General features: G+C 29.0%; 1 long non-coding RNA gene across 1 annotated transcript in view; it reads right to left on the bottom strand.

Moving 5' to 3' along the window:
• Positions 1-18,114, bottom strand: part of LOC123008854 — a 26,422-nt gene that overhangs the window by 4,616 nt on the left and 3,692 nt on the right. The window lies entirely within an intron of this gene.

Genomic DNA, 18,114 nt, shown 5'->3' with positions numbered 1-18,114 from the left:
TTCAAAAACATTTTTTTACATAAATGACAATTTTGACAAAAAAAAATCGCATAACTCAAAAACAAAACAAAAGTTTGTTCTGAAAATACGATCACATTTTTTATATTACTTTAATTTATATTAATTATTATTTTCTTGAGGCAATGATTAAGAATAAAACCGCTTGATTCCATACTTTATATTCACCCTGTATCAACCAATTGAACCAAATCAAACTGAACATTTTTTACTTCTCGAATATGTATTTCAAATTTTTATCAATAAGTTTAGAAAAAAGTTTTTTATTTGTTAAAAAAATACATCAAAAGTATAGATTTGGTAAAACTAACAAAGGTCGTTTTACATGAGACACCCTATACGCTTTTTTAAATTTTTTAAAATACGAGTTGAGACGTTTTGCCTGTAACACTCTGTAATTTTAATACATGTATTTCAATTAGACACTTTGTACGTTTTCCAATTTCAATATGTTACAAACTTAGAAACAAGATTCAATTTATTTAAAAAATATATCAAAACTAGCAGGGTCGTATTTCGCGAGACACCCTCTATCCGCTTTTTTTCATATTTTAAGACTATTTTATTTCAAGTTTATTGTTTTTTGTTCATCATTTCCATACCAAGAAGATCCAAGAAGATGTTCAAGTTTTTTAACAATACGCTTAGTAATGAATACAAAAACTGTTAGTATTTAATAGTAGCAATAGTGTAACCTTGAGACGTCTTTCCGGAGACACTCTGTATTGTTTTTTATACATGTATTTTATACAGTTTTCTCAAAAACAAATCAATTTTTTTTTCTTATAATCACATTTTTTATATTCTTTTAATTTATAGGAGTATTAATTATTATTTTGTAGAGGCAAATGATTTAAAAAACCGCTTGGTTCCATACTTTATATTCACCCTGTATAGAGTACTATTTTTTGAATTTCGAGAATAGAAAAAATAGTAAAAAAAACTAGAGTGTTTTGGGTAAATGCTACATTTGAAAAGTATTGGGAGTTCTGACACTGACATTTATCTGCTTTGTTATCTCACATAGAAAGCTATGATTTTATTACGTTTTCGGAATATTGAGAGAGTTTTTAATTAGCCTTCTCTATATACATACCTAAGTTTTTTATTTATTTACTGGGTGTCCCAAATTGGTGGATATAATAAAAAATTCAAAATAAGTGCAGTGTTTCGTTTTATAGACACGTCATTTTCAAATTTGTTGACTGTATAGAAACAGTTGAAAAAATAATGTGAATTTAAAAACTTAACAAAATAAGTTTGTAGCTTGAGATTTTGTAAAATGTCATCTTAAAAATTTATTTAATGCAAATGCTTCTCCACAATATCTCACTGAGTTGATGCGTCACTTTTTGAACCCTCTGTATATGAGATTTTTTTACATTTATTGCTCAAAACACTTTTATTTTTTATTTCTATACTCTCATTTTGTTATTTTATGTGATCTTGTTCTATTTTTTATTGTTAATAAAAGAATTAATGTTTATACAGGCTGTTTCAGCTAACCTCACATTAGAGGTATTGTAAGTTCTAATAATGATATTTATCTAAAAATTTGCAAATAGATATAGTCGGTAAGGTTCTGCTCAATGAAAATATCTTCAAGATGGTGGCACTTCCGGTTTCAAGTTTGTTATTTTAAATAGAAAGCTATGTTTTTATTGCGTTTTTGGATCACTCAAGTAATTTTGAGAGAGTTTTATCAGCTTTTTTTACACTAAAGTTAAACCGTTTTCCAAATATTTAGACTTTTTTGAATTGTTTTGGATTATTTGCACCTTTCTCTTTAAAAATCTATGACTGCCATTTTTAAGTATTTTGAAATCGTATTTAGAGATATGAAAAAGAAAAGTATTTATATTAAAAAAATAATTACCAAACTCTCAAAATTGAAGACTACGTTTGTGAAACTTTAAATACCCGTAACTATTTTTTTTTCAAATAAAAGGTTTTAATTTTTTTATTAAATAATAATAAAATAATATTTTTTTTGAATTGTACGTACAAGTTGGTTGTTGGTCCATGAAAATTAAATGAAAGAAGTCGAAATAAAAAGCAAAAATCTCTAAGTACTCGTTTTTATTTTAAATTGAAATAAGAGATCCTAATTAAACATAAAAAATACAAAGTAACTCACAAAAGTAACAAAAAATAAAATAAAATTTTAATACTTTTTATTGTTACAAATTTAAACAGGAGATAGACTATTCATTTTTAAAACAAAAATTTTCTATGAACATACATCGGGGGGTGCATCTTTTAATAGGTTTTTTCTTTCATATTTCCGAAATCATTTTAGAAAAAAAAAGTTTGGTACAGATGATAACTTTTATACACCTAAACAAGTACAAAAATAAAATGTTGAAATTTTTAATTAGGGGCTTCCTAAACTAGATGGGATTAGGATAAAAATTTACTCTAACTATGTTGCCTGTGGTTCCTTGCCGATATAATTTATGGATTTTTAGTAAAAATTGGTTTAAAAATGTATGTTACACACCATAAACAGTATAAAAATTAAAAATTAAATTTGTTTTACCGTTTGATTAAAAAAATTGTTATTTGGCATTTGTTTAGGTGTACATGCATATAAAGGTACCAAATTTCGTAATTTTATCTATTCTGAAATATTAGAAAAAACCCTTTAAAAAACGTACTTTTTTTAGGGGGTGTAGCTCCCTTTCATAGAATTTTTCAAAACACTTTTGTCTTAAAATTAAATATTCTATCAACTTTTTAAATTTGTACCTAACAATAAAAATTAAACACTATAATTAACACTTGAAAAATTAATTCACAAAAATTTAAAATTAACTCACTAAAATAACAAAAAAACGAAATTTTTAACACTTATAACACTATATAACAAAGTGCTCAACATTTCGGTGGGGGTTTGAACCGCCTAATCCCTCCCCTTGAGTACGGCCCTGAATTGGAATATAACATTTTTAAAACAATAAAAGACCTCTTTACAATCAAGTTCACATGTCCATTAAATCGTATCCGAATCCATTATAATTCCAAGATTTTTTACACTGTTTGAGATTTCATTTCAATTTTACCCATTTTGAGATTAATTTCCGAGTTAATTGTGTTATTTCTTGTGGAAATTCAAATTAATGAACATTTATTTATTCTCTATACCTATGTTTAAAGTTATGATGACTTTTTTGATATTGTGGGAGATTTGGGTACTTATTTAAATTTCCCCAAACGTATCGTTAAAAGTCGTAGATTTGTTAATCATTTTTTAAATTATGAGTTTACGAAAAGGAACATCAATTCTTTTTCGTATAAATGCCCATAACAGTTACAAATGGCAAAGCTATCGATTTTTGAAAAGGACGGTTCAAATCCACAAATTTTCAAGAAAGTCTAAAAATCTCAAAAACGGACGAACTTTGGTATAGGGAAAGTCAATAATAACTCGTAGAATCCAAAAACGCAATTGAAAACATAGCTTTCTATTTAAAATAACAAAGTTGATATTTATCTTCGGTAACAGAATTTAAACAATTATAGTTTAAGTTTAACAATTTAGAATACAGCTTTTTTGTTTCCTCTTTAGCCTGTAGCAAAAAAACTTGGAAAATTATTTTTCTAACAGAGTCAAAGTGCAAAATTTAAACTCTGCTAACTTCGAAATTTTTATAGATAGAATAATTTTTTTTATATTTTTTTCATGTTCCTGATATCTTACCTTAGGTGGCATTTTCCTCTAGGCCGCGAGTTCTGGCGCATCCTGTATACCAATGCCAAAATATTTATAAGTATTGATAAGTAGATATTTATGATTTACGTTTTTTTTTTTTAATTAAAAACCTCTAGTTTTAATGAACTATTAACAATCTAGCATAAATTGAATTAATTCGTCGATAAATTAGAGAATGCGGGCCTTTGGCCCTCCGATACGATCTGAATATCGTCACCTAAAAACAATGCAGCCAATAACCGGTTAAACATCGTCTTAGCTAAAGTCCCTAAGAGACTAATAGGAACACTTGACGTTATCTAGTTGGTAGAAATGCGAGCGCACGTCTTCCTATTTAAATACCTCGGGGAATGTACGCCCGATAAGGCGCTACAAACTGCACGAATATGAGCGAATAAAATATATTATTACCTGAATAGTTTCCCAAATACGAGGAATTTCAACTTGGAATAGTTTGAAACATAGTTTGCGACAGCGCGATCTCGATAAATCACAAAAAACTTTAACTTAGAGAAAAAAAATCATTCCTTAATTCCCTCTTGAAGTTTGCTCCCTCATTTCTAACTTTAACCGGCGAGGCCCGGGTTTAAAATCACCCTCTTTGTACGTTTTAATTCAAGTTAGGGTAAAATGAGACTTATGCAGGGTGAGTTACGGTCGCTTTTTGAGTATCATCCTCGCAAAGCTCAACACAAATATCCCTCTAGAAAACTCAACCCTCATCCTAAGTATATGCCTTAGATTTTATTTAAGATATTCGCCCTTATTTGTGCGATGGTATAAGGTCGACTTTTCCCTGATTTTTGCCCACCAAAATGGCGCTGTATTTAATGTAGGGAAAGTAATTCTAATTTGAATTTCTCAGTGTGGATTTCAGATTTTGGGTGTGTTTAAAGTTTAAGGAGAGGATTTTATGACACGCCGCCGCGAGGAACGAAATCAACACTGATTAATTAGATTTATTTCAATTCGGTTTTTTTTTGGGAGAGCTGAAATGAGCTTAAACCGTTTTGAGGTTTTTTAACCGGCAAAGAGGATTTAGTTTCACGACGTTACGAGTTAAAGAGAGCTTTTAGTGATTGTCTCAAAGAGCTTTAGAAAGGAGAAACGCTCTATGATAAAGTTGATGAAAATTCCTTCAAGTCGCTTTGTAGGTAAATTTCGAGAGTTATTATCACTCTATTTCTAATCTCGTTATAGGAACATATATTTATTTTTTACTTTTACATTTGAAATTTTGCACGCAAAAAGACAGTTTTAAAATTCAACATTTGCGATTATTTCTAGTTTTGTGCCGCCATTTATTTTTTTTTAATCAAAAAATTATTAAAATTGAATGACGAAAATATGGAGTTACAAAAAATTTCAAACTTTAAAAATATTTTTTTTTAATGAACAAAAATAATTTAATTTTAATAATCCGTGTTAGGTAGGTAGGTACACCAGTAGCTATTACCTAAATAAAAAAAATAATTTAACACTAAAAACGCGTTTTTAGCCACATTTAAAAAAACATAAGTTTGTGTTGTAACTTATTTTTGAGACACGCTGTATAGTTGAAAATAATTTTAGGCGATGGACTAGATTAGTATCTATCAATGTCCTATATAAGTTTTTAAAAATTTTACCATTTAAAAGTCACTAATGGACCCTGTATCGATATTTATCAATATTTTGACATTGCTATTTATTGAAAAAATTGCAAAAACAAAAATACGCACGCCACTGGTAAAAGTAAAAATAAAGTAACTGCCGAAAAATAGGGGTTATAATGTAAAATTTTAAAAAAGTAATCAAGTGATTTTGCACAAACAAAAATTTTTGATATTTATCATCAAATTTTATCACCCTGTATATACGGAACGAAGCTTTATAGGTCCATAGTTTGTTATGTAGTTACAAAAAAATTCAAACTTTTTTTTGATATTTCATTTTTTTAATGAACAAAAACAATTTAATTTTAATAATACCGTGTTAGGTAGGTACACCTAACTATTACCTGAATTTAAAAAAAATAATTAAACAATAAAAACGCGTTTTTAGCCACGAAAATCATTTTCATTAATTCATTACTCATTAATATAATATCAAATTGCAGTCATTACACGATTTGTTTGACTTAAAAAAAATACACACATTAATAAAAATCGTGTTTTTATACAAAGTACATTTTTTTTTAATATTTGCCTTTATTTTGATTGGCTAATAGAGATTTTAAAGAACGCAACGTCATCATGTGCGATGTCTTAATAGTCAAAAGGAGACTAGATCAAATTTTGACTTTTAACATTAAGACATTACCAAACGTCACAACAATCTTTAAATCGATCAAGTAAAACATTTTTGATTAAAAACGGCATAAAAAGGCAAATTACAAAAAATAGTATAAAAACTAGCAATGTGGTCAAATCCTATAGGATTTGATTAAAAATTTAATTTTTATTTAAAAAAGTGTTTTTTAGATTGTAAAAAATAATGTTTGGGTCACTTCAAGTAGCTTCAGGTCGGTTCGGATTACTTTTTTTGGTTTGAAGTAAAAAGAAAGTGTTAAATGTACTGACTTTTTGATTTTCAAAAGAAGAAAAATTCTTAAGGAAATGTTTAAATTTAGTAGTAAAAATGCCAATCTAGACGTTTCAAAACATCGTGCTACAAAAGACAGTTGAGGAGACTAAGAAAGTGTCAGATGTCTCGGATTAAAAAATTTACAGACTTGCAAAAAAACATTTAAAAATTTCTTAAAGCAATGTCAATCCAGAGTTTTCAAAACATCGTGCTAGAAAAGACAATTGGGGAGACTAAGAAAGTATCAAAAAATTTCTAGAGTTGCAAAAAACATTTAAAAATTTCTTAAAGAAATGCTTAGATTAAAAAAGAATGTCAATCAAGATTTTTCAAGACATTGTGTTGCAAAAGACAGTAGGGGAGACTAAAAAAGTGTCTAGAAATTCCGGTTTAAACAATTTTGAAACAAAAACGTTTAAAAATTTCTTAAATAAGAATGCTCATTTTTAAAAAATGTAAATTGAGACTTTTCAAAATATCGTGCTAGCCTTGATATGGTCAAATACGATTGGGGATTACGGGGGATGCGACCCCAATTGGGGCTTACGGGGGCTGCGCCCTCAATGGGGGTCACGGTTTGTCAGAGGCATTGCCGCTCGCCCCCCTTCTAAACCTCACATTATCAGATTTTGTCAAAATTTATAAAGTGGCTTTGCTGCTCGCCCTCTTTTAAACCTCACAATACCAGATTTTGTCAAAATAAAGGAGGCTCGTGGCTTTGCCGCTCGCCCCCTTCTGAGCATAAAAAAGGCAAATTACAAAAAATAGTATAAAAACTCGTTTTATAAGACCTTGAAGCACTTATTCTTTAAATTAATTTGTGCATACGCCACTAGTTTTTTTTTTAATTAGATGCGGGCTTCAAGACTGATTTTATGAAACTTGTTTTTTAATATACTATTTACTATTGACTACCTAGGGGCGAAACTTTCGATAATTTTGACAAAATATTTGCGAATCAGATAGTGTGAGGTCTAAATAAATGCGAGCGGCAAAGCCGCGAGCCCCCTAGAATTTCTACTTTCTACACAACTTTTTCGAAACCGATAGTTTCTAATTGACTTTAATTAAATTCTTTGACAAAAATGTTTTTAACTATTTAAGACACATTTTTCTAAACTTTAAACAGAAAAAAAATAACTAAAATTTGCGGCAAGAGTTGAGATCTCACTCCGTATAAATTATCTGACTAATAAGTTATTAATTTAAATAATTACAGCTATAAATAGTGAAAATTATTGGTTCTAAAATTTGAAAATAAAAACGAAAATGTTTTTTTGAGTTTTTTTCCGGGTCAGAGCCAGAAAAATTGTCAATTGTTCCGAATTTTTGCAATTTTCTTAAAAAATAGTGTTTCTTTGTGAAATAGCAACTGCGTCGAAATTTGAGACTGTAGCCGTTGTCGAGTCATTGTGTTCGCGTATTATTCCTTTATAAATTATGTTTGCCTCTTCGAAAGACGCGAACTAACGACTAGAATCGACTGAAAGGGAAGTAACTAAATAAATGAGTTGGCTTTGATGAATAAGGCTCAAGGAAAGTGCTTTGTTTCAAAGATTAATTTAGTAATGTATCCATTCGTCTTTGTTTTCATCAACTAGGACCTTTCAAGGTGCTGCCCCTCCTCATACACCACCGCCGCCTCCATCGACAAAAAATTAAATTTCAACGTCGTATTCTCGACAACACGAACAAGAGAGACAACAAAACTAGTGATGCTATTTAAAGCAATTGTCGATATATTCAAGACACGCTTTTACAAATTGTTTAATTAAATCAAGCAGGCCGGGGACGAGGTAACTCCTTCGACTGTCTTCTCCTCTGACTTCACAGCCGCCTGCTTGTGTCTTCAAATTAAATTTAAGACTTGGCGGGTCGCGACAGCAGAGGGATGCACTCTATCCATTAGGGGACGCAAAACACGACACAACCTCTATATAACAATGCACTTTCCGACCTTGGCACTAAAAACTTGTGCAGAAAAATACAAATAATACAGGATGTCCCAAAAGCAAACCATACGTCAACCATTAATGAGAACATCATTCGGAGAAAAAAAGTTTAAACAATTTTTTTTCTATCTTCGTTACAGCTTTTTAAATTGTAACAATGAATTTTGTATAGCTGTAACTCTTTAATAAATAAAGATAGAAAGAAATTATTTAAATTTTTTGCTCAGTATGGCATTTTCTATTAATGGTTGTCGTATGGCGGTTTACTTTTGGGACGGTCTGTATATTATACAGGGTCTCCCAGCGAGTTGATTAAGTTCATTAGTGCCCTTTAAATAGTACAATTTAAAAAAAAATATTAAAAAAATTGATAGATACTAATCTAGTGCATCACCTAAAATTTTTTTGAACTATACAGCATGTCCCAAAAATAAGTTACAAATTTGTGTTTTTTTATCAATATCTAAACATTGTTGATAACCATAGTAATTTCACCACGAATCACTTCTCCGTGGATTTATCCAGATATTTTAAAAGTCGTTAAAAATACTGAAATTCGAATTATTTTATTGTAAAAATAAAGAATAATGTGATTTTTAAGTGACATTTTTTTTTTCCATCTCTTGTGCAACTGTGCACTTTTTGGCTACTGAAACAATAGTAATTATTTTTTTTTAAGTTTAACGTTAAATATCTTTTTAGTAATTGATTATAAACACCTAAAAGTAAATAATTTTAAAAAGATAATTTAATAATCTTTTAAATGCAAAAACAATAAATGGGATGTTCCATTTAAATTTTTTCAGTTATTGAACTTTTAACAAACGCCTTCATTTTTGTTATCTTTGCAAATGCAACACACTAAAAAAATGTTACAACCTTATGGAATTTAGAATTTTGTTGTTAAAAGTGGCAAAAAATTTCAGCCAAAATAGTTAGAGTACTATTTATCCTAACCCACAGTTTAAAAAAAATATACCATTTTCAACTTAATTTTGTGAAAAAAATCAGTTTTGGCTCGAAAACGTTTTTATTTGTTTGAAAATAGATGGAAATAAAATAATTTTTTGCCTAATTAATTTTTGGGCATATTTTGATAAAAAACAATTAAGATTTTTACTCACAAATGGCAAAAAACACCATTTTTATCTAATTAGAAGATCTCACGACTTGCATGAACAAAATGTCGCAAAAAAGTGCATTTTTAACTAAAAACGTCAAAAATAATGTTATTCGGTAATTTTTTTCCTAAAATTTTGCAAAAAAAACAGTTTTTAACTCAAAAACATGTTAAACGCTTTAAAAGGTGCACTAACTTGGTGGTTTTTTGGTTGTGAATGAAATTTTTTGAAAAAAAGTAGGTTTTAAGGTCACCAAACTAAATCCAGTGAAACAGACCAAAATAGAGCGATAATGTGAATCTAGTTTAGTGATTTTGTGGCCTATTTTAACAACATTTTGCGAAAGAAGTTTTTAGTTCAGAAATGTATTTAACTGCTTAAGAAAGCAAAAATAGCACAATTTTTATTGATTTTTCAACTGGTTCGGACGAAATTTAGCAAAAAAATTGTATTTCTGGCTGAAGAACTTTCTTAAACGCTTGAGAAAGTGAAAAATTTGATATTTTCGATTTAATTTCGTGATTTTATCTTGTCTCGATAAAGTCTTATTCAAAATTTGAGTTTTTATGTTTAAAACGTACTAACACGTGATTTTCGACCAAACTTGACCATTTTTTTTCGGTAGAAAACACCACAAAACAAGTGTTAAAGAAAGAAAGATTTTACTCAAAAAGGGTAAGTTATATCGTAAAAACGCAAAAAACCTTTTTTTAGTAAAAAACTATGGAATTTAGAATTTTGTTGTTGTTATAGTACTTTTTATTCTAAACCCCCCAGTTTAGGACGCCCCTGATTAAAAATTTTGACATAAAGGTACCAAATTTTTTACTTTTATCTAAAATTGTTTCTGAAATATTACACAGAATCCATTAAAACATGCACCTCTTTCAGGGAGTGTAGCGTCCTATAATGTTCATAGGAAACTTTTATCTTAAAATTGAATATTCTATCTCCTGTTTAAATTTGTAACAATAAAAATGGAGCACCTGTATACCAGGTGAATAAAAAGTATGGAAGGAAGCGTTTTTCTCGTAAACTAACCACTTTACAAAAAATAATTAGTGTAGCGTAAAGTCCAATTAAAATGTAACCATTTATCAATAATAACATTTTTCGAAATTTTTTTTAATTACGAGTTCTGGAAAAAAAATTTTTTTTTTAAATGGCAACCCACTATGGTAATTTTTTTAATTAAAGATTATGATCTAAAAATGACCTCTAATAATAACATTTTTCAAAATTTTTTTTAGTTTTCGAGTTCTGGAAAAAAAATTTTTTTTTTAAATGGCAACCCACTATGGTAATTTTTTTAATTAAAGATTATGATCTAAAAATAACCTCTAATTAAACAGAATTGTTTTCTAGTCAGTACTTGGCTAAAAAACAATTTTATTTAATTAAAGGTCATTTTTAGATCATATTCTTTAATTAAAAAAATTATCATGGTGGGTTGCCATTTAAAAAAATTTTTTTTTTTTTAAACCCGAAAACAAAAAGAAATTTCGAAAAATGTTATTCTTGATAAATGGTCACATTTTAATTGGACTTTACGCTACACTAATTATTTTTTTTGTAAAGTGGTTAGTTTACGAGAAAAACGCTTCGTTCCATACTTTTTATTCATGTCATTTTTATTGTATGTCCTAAATAATTTTTTTTAATTTTACCATTTAAAGGTCACTAAATTGACTTTTTTAACTCGCTGGGACACCCAGTATACAAGGTGATTCTTTTAGGACCTATATTAGAAACTTTTTAACTTCTAATGCAGATAGAAATTTGAAATTTTGTACACAACCCAAATCAACCAGTCTGAGTTCAACTAAATTATTTTCAAAATGGCTGAACTTCCGGAACTACGAGAAATTGGCGCCAACTTTGAAATTTTAAATGGTAACCAATTATTTTTATAGCATTTTTGAATTCTTTTCTTCAAACTGAGTAAAATGTACCTAGTTACTAGTACTTATCTGTCATAGTTTTTGACATATGTCAATTTTTTGCTCAAAATTTTCATTTGCAGAGGTTTATTAAAAACATCACAGCTCTTGAACCGTTTGCAATAAGTAAATAACTCTTCTTGCATTTGATAACCAAAGGTTCGAAGAGTTTCCTAAAATTTTCAAAATTGTCAACTGTCAAATTGCAAAGCTTATATGATTTTTTGAAAATGATATGTAACAAACAGCTATAACTCAGTTTTTTCAAATAAAATGACCTCATTTTCTCAACGGCAATCGAAGGTACATCGAATTGTAGAAGGACTTTTATCAACATGTCCTATACCCACCTGTTACAGTTTCTGAAATAATCACGAAAAACGTGTTTTTGTTTTTTATTTTTATAGTAAATCACGTAGGCTTTGGAAAATGATCAAGACGAACTAAAGATTTATTAGTCTACACAACACCCATCCGGAATTATGAAGAATTGAGGCAAGGATTGAGGCGGCATTTAATAATCTTCAACCAAATAATATAAAAATAAAAACATTAACATGTTTTTTGTGATTATTTCAAAAACTGTAAGAGATAGGTATAGGACATGTTGATAAAAGTCCTTCTACAAATTGATGTAGTTTTGATTGCCGTTGAGAAAATAGAGTCATTTCATTTGAAAAAACTGAGTTAAAGCTGTTTGTTAATGATCATTTTCAAAAAATCATACTAGCCTTGCAATTTGACAGTCGACAATTTTGAAAATTCCAGAAAATTTTTCGAACCTTTGGTTTTCGAATGCAACAAAAAATATTCACTTATCGCAAAGGGTTCAAGAGCTGTGATGTTTTGAATGAACCCCTGCAAGTGAAAATTTTGACCAAAAAATTGACATATGTCAAAAACTATGATAGATAAGTACTAACAACTAGGTACATTTTACTCAGTTTGGAGAGGAGAATTCAAAAATGCAATAAAAATAAGTGGGTACCATTTAAAATTTCAAAGTTGACGCCAATTTCTCGTAGTTCCGGAAGTTCAGCCATTTTAAAAATAATTTAGTTGAACTCAGACTGGTTGATTTGGGTTGTGTACAAAATTTCAAATTCCTATCTGCATTAGAAGTTAAAAAGTTTCTAATGTAGCCCCTAAAAGAATCACCTTGTATAGTTGCTGCAAATTTGCTAATGAGTGAAGAAAATTGTATTTTGATTATTTTGTATAATAATAAAATAATGTGATATTGTTGTGCGAATCTCTTGAGATCATCTGGAGTAAAAAGCGTTTAATTTGCGGAGCTGACGTTGCCGCCACTGCCACCACCGCTGCCGCCGCCGCCGCCTCCACCCATCCAGGAGCATAATTTTCTTAGTTTTGCTCGAAACTTGAAGGAGTGTAATTTTACTTTGAGCAACACTCGAGGCAATCGTCCAAATCCCTTCACCGAAAACAATCTCTTTATTCCATCTTGAGTTTTCGTTTGAGTCGCTGTAGTTTTACAATGAAATGCATGGCAGCAAAATACTGAGCTAAAATGGCGTCCCATCTATCTTATTTTAACTGTTCTTCGTGTTAGCGCGAATTTTCCGCGGATCAACTGTCTTACTTCATCTGGTGGTGGAGTGACAAAGAAGGCGCTTGTGGCGACGTAGATTTCGTACAATAACGGCGTTAATTTGTTTTACGAACGTTGGATAATTTATATTAGCGAACACCTTTGGTGATGAGAAAGGAGTTCATAATGTCAAAGGAAAGTTTCATTTTGTTCAGAACGGGATCTTTCGAGCGCCCCACGCGCACACCACCCAACCTTCCAACAACGATTTATTCGAGAGGAAAACCGTTTAACTTCGAGATCACTGGTGGGGCTAATTACGTTTTAATTAAAGCTTCATAGAAACGCAATCATCAAAGATGACACAATTATTGCACACTTGTCTAAACACAAAAACGCGTTTTTAACTTTTTTCAAAAAGAAAGTTTTTGCTTATTTTCGACTTTGCATAAAAGCTTAAGACTAATACTGACAGTTATTGACTATTATCCGCTTGAAATCGACCGAAATTTTAAAAAATTCGAAAAAATCAAGCTTAAAATTGGTCTAAATGATGATTTCGCACTTTCAGTTGCTTTTTGTTATTTTCTTATTGTTTTATTTTCTGTTATTTTTTTAAGTAGTTTTTCTTAATTTTAGTTAAACTGTACCTAATGCAATTTTTCATTTTTCATTTTTGCTTATTTCTTATATTTTATTAATTTACTTTACTGTTTATTTGTTTTTCTATAGTTTTTTTAAATTTTTTTGTTAAGGGGGTTAAATAAGAATAGTGGTTGCTAAACTTTGCCTCCCGAGTTGTATTTACTTGTAGATACGTACAATTCAATAAAGCCGCTTTATTATAATAATAATAATAATTATTATTATTATCGCACTTCTATACTACTAGAGGTTCTAAAGATTCGATAAAGTGCATAAAACGTTCTTAAATCAAATAAAAAAATCGAAATTTTTGAATTTCAAAATGAATTTCTGAAAATCGTAAAATTAATCAATTTTAGGTTGTAAAAATTTTATAAAATTTTTTCAAAAAATTTGATCAATTTCAATATTAATAAAATTTTTAAAATAATTAGCGACTCAATTTATCCACTAATCGTCAAAAATTTATTATAAATCTTGACTTGCTCTTTATTTTGTTACATAAAAAAACAAACAAAATAAATTCTACTAGCTTCAGCCTTTATTAGTTTTTTGTATTTTTTAATTTATTCTAAAGACTTTCTTGTTTAATTTTTGATAACTGATAAATAAATATAAGTAAGCGAATTAACTACACTAACCTCGGCTTCGCCTCGATTAATCATATACATTGTAAGGTTTTAACAAGTTGCTCTTCAAACCTATGAAAAATGTAAATTTAAAACAAAAGTTTTATTGTCAAATTAATACGATTTTTAACAATTTTTTTCAAGTAGATTTTTACTTTGCATCGTGTTTATTTCTCCAGCATCCTATAGACTTATAAAATTTAATAAAAATTGCTAAGTACGTAATTAATACTGTTACTACAGTTTTGTGTCTATATGTGAGTTTCAAAAATTGTAATTAAAAAATGTTTGTTTAAAACGTTTAAGAAAGTGGAAAAAAATTTAACTTTTTATTTTTTGTTAAATGTTTATTAGTTTTTTAACAAGAAGCTAAAAAGTTTTATATGTAACCTTAAATTCAGAAACAATAATAATTCGTACTTTTTCTTCATTTTGTTAAATTAAAAATGGGGGAAAGTTTACTCACAATATCTGGGTTTGGTTCTCACTCTTTGTTACTTGTTACGTAAATTTTATTATTCAGTTTTTAATAACTAAAATTAATCAGTTGAAGTTACTATCAGCCTCGGCTTTGCCTTTTTAATTATTAATTTTTTCAGTAAAAACGTGATGTGAAAAATAAGATTTTCTTTTTATAAAAAAAAGTTTTTAATGCAATTTTTGAACAAAACTTATTTTAAGTTTTCTTTATACTTACTTTATGTAATGTTCATCATTTCTCTAGATTAAAAATTGTAAGTGTCATTTTTTTGCAATATTTGTAATATAATTAAAAGTAATTAAAGTTTTTTGTTGAATTAAAAAAAAATGTCACTACTAGTCTCGGCTTAGCCTCGGTCAAATAAAACATGAGTAGTATTTGTGGACATAGTATTTTCAAATGCATTTCAAGTAGATTTAAAGAAATAGTATATTACTCAACAAGAGAGAAAGCTGGCCATTTTCACGAAGAGAAATTTACGATACGAACCGAAGGCAAGTGCAGTAATAATTTGAGTGAAAAAAGCCATTTCTCACGAGTTTAACACAATACTTTTCCTAATCTTAAATAATAATTGTAATATTTTTTATACTTTTTTATTATTATTACTGTTATTTATTTTTTGCCACAGTTGAAGGTTGAATATTTTTTTTCAACTAAAAACGGTTGAGAAAAGTACAAATTGATTAAAAATATTCAGTTTCCAACTAGTAAAATCACCCAAAAAAATTTTGCTTTTTTCAGCAATTTTCAGGATTACTAATAGGTAGTAACCTTTTTATAATAAGATGTAAAGGTTACGTCTAATAGTTACAAAGTTATTAATTATAATCCGCTTCAGGTACCTGAAATCGTCCAAAATTTTGAAAAAATCGGGAAAATCAAAATTTTTTAATCAATTAAAATGATGTTTGACGTAATTCTAGAAGTTTGGTAAAGTGTATAAAACAACGTTTGTATGTTAAGTTAAAAAAAAACACGAATTTATTGAATTCCAGATAGAATTGCTACTCGTAGATCAATTTTAGGTGGTAAAAACTTAAATAAAATCCCTTAAAAAAATTAAAATTTTAATGATTAAATTATGATCCACTAATTACCGTCGTCAAAAATTAATTAATTGCCTTTGATATCTGTCGGTGTCACTTTCCACCCTTAACCCTCGTCACTTCCTAATCCATCGTTCGACACGTCTTTCATTCTTCCAGCTCAAAAAACTGTGGTAAAAACAACGATCCGGAAGCATATTTTCCACCCTTTTAACATTGTCCAAATAAATTATAAATCCCTTGTGTAGTAGCGAAATTTATCCTCGCTTCCTCCCGACTTTAGAGTCGTTTTTCGCGCGAAACTCCATAAAATTTGATAAAAGTGGACCTAAGTGCTAATTTTCTGGCGGTTACACGCAACAAATGAAAAATCACCGAAAAAGAGGGGAAAAAGCTGAAAAGTCGAGAGTGAGAAAGACAGCGAATTGGTAGACGTGAGGATGGTTTTTTCCACATCGACGTGAAAAATAGCTCGGACACTTTTAAGTTAAGTGAATTTTAAGTGGAGCAGATTGTTACACGCTTCATTACAACGAGGGAGAGAATTATCTTGTTAATGTGTGGATTATGGACGCTTTTTAGGGCTTTTTTTCTCTCTTGGTGATTAATGAGAGAGTTGAGGAGTTATTTTTGTTTGATTATGAGTTGGCCTTATCCGAATATCGTCGCAGGTTATCCAACGTCGAGAAACAAACTTTCCTAGAATAAACAGTAATTTCCTTACCAAATTACCAGACTTATTTGCAGAAAGCTACATTTTCGCTAGATACATAAAATTACTATGTATTTTGCTTAAAGTTCTGTTTGTATAATACGCGAAGTATACACATTTTCCCTCAGAAATTTCTTCGAGTTTTGCTCCGTTTCGTTTCAATGGCGTTTTCTCCGCCTCGTCCTTTCCTTTTCCACCATCTGACGTAACGAATTAAAATTCTAGATGTGCTTTATAAATGGGAAACATTAAGCAAAATGCTAGGACCGTATTATGCACACTTCTCTACAAATTTCGTACCTATTTTAAAACGGCTTAGAGGACAGATTCCGAACTAACGAGAGAGCCAATAGAAATCTCAGGATTTTAATTGCATCTTAGGTTGCTTTTGTTTCCACCCTTAAATTATCGCACGGCGTTATACGAATAACTTCCATTCCTTCCAACAGCTAATTGATGATAAAACTGCAACCCCACTTAATAACCGACTAATATTACGACTATTTATTACCAATTTTTTACCCAATTTGAGGAGTTTTTCAAGAAAATTCCAAACTAGTCAAGTGAGAAAAACCAACAAATTTCACTGACTAGACGGTTTAAAAAATTATGCCAAGCAGTACTTTGACATCCTGGGTTACTTTGACACGTTTTGTTTCATTGTCAGTATAGTTACCTACCGAAATTATGTTTATTTTATTTTTATGCCATATAAAAGCCACAACATAACAAAAAATAAATTATTTAATTTTTTTAGGAAAATACAAATAAAATATACAAGGTGTCTCAAAAAGGAGTAATTGGGTAGTCCCCCAGATTACTGAAAAAATGTTAAAAAATTCTATCTGTCAAAAAAATTTTACATATATTTTTTGACGTTTGACATATTTTTATGTGTATTTAATGATACTGATAATCTTGTATACGTTTTTTTATAATTATTTAGTAAAAGTACAAAAATTTTGTCAATAAAAGCCACAAATAACACTAAGCAGAATTACAATTTAAGATACAGCTTTCTTGTTGCAAAAAAATTTGAAAAATTATTTTTCCAACAGAAATAGAGTTAAAGTGCAAAATTTAAATTTTTATAGATAGTTTTTTTAAACATTTGTCTTGTTGTCTAGGGCATCGTCCGATGATACAGTGTCACGGAGGTGCGCGATTTTCCAGACACCATGTATATTTTATGTTTTGTGTTTAATGAGCTTAATAAAGTTTATTTTCATCATATATTACATATTTTTAGTTTTAAGGTGTCAAAGTATCCCCCAGGCTAGCATAACTTTGATTTTCAACGTAATTAAAGGGACTGTCAAAGTAGCCCTGAAGTCGGGGTTTTTTTGACACCAAATTTTCTATTTTTTTTTGGAAAAACTATGACCTTAAGGCAAAATTTTAAGTTTGTTTGTTAAAGCAGAAGAATCAATTGTTCTGATGCTAATTGTTTCAAGAAAATATTGCAACAAATAAAATAAGAAAGTTACATTAACAAAACTTCTCAAACTATGTCAAAGTAACCCCGTTTTATGGTAATTAAAAAATTAAATAGAAATATTATTTTTTAATTAAAATTGTCTATTTGTGCGCTTTCTTAACAAAATAAGACAAACAAATTAAGAAAAAACGTCAAATTTACAATTGTTGTTAAAAATCAATAATTATTATTGATTTTTATTATTTAGTTTTTGAAACTAATAAGTTATTTTAACTTGAAGTTTATATTTTTTTCAGTAAA

This window comes from Tribolium madens, unplaced genomic scaffold (genome assembly GCF_015345945.1).
Source record: "Tribolium madens isolate multiple individuals breed KSU strain unplaced genomic scaffold, Tmad_KSU_1.1 Scaffold_71;HRSCAF=194;Tcas5.2_LG6, whole genome shotgun sequence".
NCBI classification, from domain to species: Eukaryota; Metazoa; Arthropoda; class Insecta; order Coleoptera; family Tenebrionidae; genus Tribolium; species Tribolium madens.
This window is presented reverse-complemented; position numbering and strand designations above follow the sequence as displayed.